Source organism: Lissotriton vulgaris, chromosome 1_1 (assembly GCF_964263255.1).
Source record: "Lissotriton vulgaris chromosome 1_1, aLisVul1.2, whole genome shotgun sequence".
Classification (NCBI taxonomy): domain Eukaryota; kingdom Metazoa; phylum Chordata; class Amphibia; order Caudata; family Salamandridae; genus Lissotriton; species Lissotriton vulgaris.
Window position 1 is genome coordinate 1,263,568,240 of NC_141685.1, and position 3,894 is coordinate 1,263,572,133.

The 3,894-nt window shown below is 52.1% G+C and overlaps 1 non-coding gene across 1 annotated transcript in view; it reads right to left on the minus strand.

Moving 5' to 3' along the window:
* Positions 1-3,756: 3,756 nt before the first annotated feature.
* Positions 3,757-3,894, minus strand: part of LOC147748960 (5.8S ribosomal RNA) — a 154-nt gene continuing 16 nt past the window's right edge. Inside the window, exon 1 of the ribosomal RNA XR_015300108.1 lies at positions 3,757-3,894. This exon is cut by the window's right edge and continues 16 nt beyond it. This is a non-coding gene — a ribosomal RNA (5.8S ribosomal RNA).

The window sequence follows — 3,894 nt, forward strand, 5'->3', positions numbered from 1 at the left end:
CTAGCGCGGACTCAGTGACACCTGCTTTGTTTAGTCACTGCAGCAAGATGGAATGCGCTACAGTGTCAAACGCCGCACTGAGGTCCAGCATAACCAGTGCCATGGTGTGTCCAGCATCCGCCCCTTGACGCAAGGTCTCTGTCGCTCTCAAAAGGGCCGTCTCCGTGGAGAAGCCCGGCCTGAAGCCTGATTGAGAGGAGTGTAGGAGGTTGTTCTTCTCTAAATGTGCCATTAGTTGAATATTGGGCACTTTCTCCGCCACTTTGGCTAGGTATGGTAGTGGGGAGATCGGTTTTAGGTTTTCGAGTACTTCATGGCTTACATTGGGTTTCTTTTTAATGGGAAGAACAACCGCTTTTTTTCAGTCTTCCGGGAGTATTGCGGATGCAAATGAGATCTGAAGCACATGCCTAATGTAAGGTTCTAGCACCGTGAGGCTCTCCCCCAACACCCGAGGTGGTGCTGGGTCCTGAGGGGAGCCAGATTTATTACCCTGACAACTGCTACTTAGTGTCTCTGGAGGGGGTACCGCGAAAACCTTTAGACAGTCCTCCACCTTACTTGCCCCCTCCTTCTCCTCAAAGTCGCGCCCACATATCGTGTTGCCAGAGAAGGTCGCATAAATATCTCTAACCTTTCCTGCAAAGTAGTCCGCTACTCTGTTACATTCTTCAACTGAGTCATTTTGTGGTGTATTAGCATTAACTACCACTGAGATCTCCTTGAAAATTTTAAAAAGCTCTCTCGAGGAGTTTTCTGCCTCCTCAATACGATCTTTATAGTGCATAGCCTTAGTTCCTCGCAGCTTAGTTTGATATTTTCTTTCTGCTTCCTTGTAAATAATCTTCGTTTGAGGGCAGAAATCTACCCGCCATCTCCGCTCTAGTTTTTTGCAATCTGATTTAGCAGCCTGTAGCTCGGGTGTAAACCAAGGGGCAGACTTTTTTCTTCTGCTTCCTATCTTGGATAAGCACATCGGGCCGTCGCATCTAGGGCATTTAGAATGCGCTTCTCTAGCTTGCTATTTGCGCTTTCACAGTCCGCACCCCCTGGCGGACCCCCTTGCTCTAATAGTTTATTGAAGGTGTCTTGTGAGAAGTGCTTCCATTTGCGTCGTGGGTAGCTGTTGTTATTCCCCCTGTGTGTGTCCGTCTCTGGAATGTGAATATTAAAAGGGATTAAAAAATGATCCGACCAAGGTACAGGTAAGGGCGAGTTCACCCTCACTCCGTTCCAACTGCAGAAAACGGGATCCAGTAAGTGGCCATGTTTATGGGTCGGGATTTTGTTTTTTAATTCTAGTTGTAAGGCCTGTAGTTGTTGCCTGATGTCTGTCGCCTCCTTAGCTTGTTCATCTTCAAGATGGATATTGAGATCCCTTAATACCAGGAGTCTGCTCTTCCTTATGGCTAAATGAGCCACAGCTTCCACTAGGCTAGACTTAAAGTCATTAAGCCTTCCTGGGAGTCTGTAGACGAGGATTCCCGACACAGAGTGTTGAGGTCCAAGTTTAAGAGTAAAAAGGCCAGCCTCACAGCTATCTATTTGCAAGGGGGATAAAGTGCATTCAAACGGAGTCTTAATGGCAATGGCAATCCCTCCGCCCCTCCCCACGCTCCTATCTAGTCTGTAGCGTGAGTAACTTGGCGAGATAGCCTCTATTATATCAGGGTCTGAGTGTTCCCCTAGCCATGTCTCCGTTAGGAAGAGCACATCCATTTTCTCATCCAGAAGGAGATCCCATATCTGATTGCTGTGCTTGCTTAGTGATCTACAATTTAACAAGCCTCCATGGACCCTCCCCTTGTCTGTTTCACTAACTGGTTCTCTCTGGTTTTTAAAGGGGCACATTGAGCAATTTTGAAGTGTTTGTACCTCCATTGTATGCCAGCACGGTCCCGCACTAGATGGACATGGATCTAGCAGTTCTTGCCTCCCATATTGTATGTGGGTTGGCCTAGATTCCGCGGCCGCGGACGAGCACAGACGGGCTTAACTTTGGCGCAACTTCGGCGCGCCTACGTCGCGCCCGCTGCAAGCGTCCGCTGCGCGGTCGCTGTCCCATACACATTTATAGGTAGGGAGAGGCAGCTAGAGCGCTGACCTGACAGCAATGAGCCCAGAAGTGCTGGGCTCCTCCTCACCCTCCGCATCAAACGCCCAGAATGGACACAGCAGACCGGGGCGGGAGTAGAGTAGGTGAGTGACCCCCGAGCTATCGAATCAGCCCAGAAGTAAAGTGCACGCAGTTTTAAAAACACATTGCAAGATACACTGTGATTTATAAAATTAGCAGGACAATTGCTATAATATTAAAACACTCTAACTCAGCGCTCGCAGTGCAATACTTGCATCACACAGCGCATAAGCGGATAGAGTCAGCCACTGCCACCGGCTTATTCGTCTCCACCTCGCGACTGCGTTCCTCCGCACTTTTTATCACAAACATAAACAGCGCAGCTAGAGCGCTGACCTGACAGCAATGAGCCCGGAAGTGCTTGGCCCCTCCTCACCCTCCGCATCAAACGCCCAGAATGGACGCAGCGGACTGGGGCGGGAGTAGAGTAGGTGAGTGACCCCCGAGCTATCGAATCAGCCCAGAAGTAAAGTGCACGCAGTTTTAAAAACACATTGCAAGATACACTGTGATTTATAAAATTAGCAGGACAATCGCTATAATATTAAAACGCTCTAACTCAGCGCTCGCAGTGCAATACTTGCATCACACAGCGTATAAGCGGATAGAGTCAGCCACTGCCACCGGCTTACTCGTCTCCACCTCGCGACTGCGTTCCTCCTCACTTTTTATCACAAACATAAACAGCGCAGCTAATGCGCTGACCTGACAGCAATGAGCCCGGAAGTGCTGGGCTCCTCCTCACCCTCCGCATCAAACGCCCAGAATGGACGTGGCGGACCGGGGCGGGAGTAGAGTAGGTGAGTGACCCCCGAGCTATCGAATCAGCCCAGAAGTAAAGTGCACGCAGCTTTAAAAACACATTGCAAGATACACTGTAATTTATAAAATTAGCAGGACAATCGCTATAATATTAAAACGCTACCCGCTTTGGGCTGCATTCCCAAGCAACCCGACTCCGAAAAGACCCGATCCCGGCGCGCCGGGGGCCCCTACCGGCCTAACACCGTCTGCGGGGTGAGCCTCGATCAGAAGGACTTAAGCCCCCTGAGCGATGCCGGGGAATCAGTCTTCTGTATGCCATATTTCCCGTGCCCGCCGCCGGGTGGGGATTCAGCGCTGGGCTCTTCCGTCTTCACTCGCCATTACTGGGGGAATCCTGGTTAGTTTCTTTTCCTCCGCTTAGTAATATGCTTTATTTCAACGGGTTGCCACTTCTGATCTGAGGTCGTAGTCGGAAGAATGATGTCAGAGCGTCAAAAGGGGTTCCTGGGGAAGGCCAGTCCTCCCTGCCGGAGCAGGGGGGCCTGGCGTCCCAGCAGCACCCGCCCTCATTCCCCGGATCGCATCTGTAAGGCAGCCGGTGGGACATCACAGACAGCCACGTGCAGCACGCAGCCAGGCGCCCTGGGACGGGTCCCAGGGCGGACCGGTCACCGGGCCCCTTTCTCAGGGGCCAGTCGTGCCGGCGGCATACCTCCGCGGCAAGACCCAGCGAGGGACCCTGCCAGGGGCAATGGGGGGATCGGACCTTGTGGGGGGACGAAGGGGAAGCGGAGCTAACCCTGAGACAACCCAGCCGCGTCACCGGGGAAGCTCCGGGGCGATTGACGATCGAGCGACCCTCAGACAGGTGTCGCCCCGGGAGGAACCCAGGGCCGCAAGGTGCGTTCGAAGTGTCGATGATCAATGTGTCCTGCAATTCACACTAATTCTCGCAGCTAGCTGCGTTCTTCATCGACGCGCGAGCCAAGTGA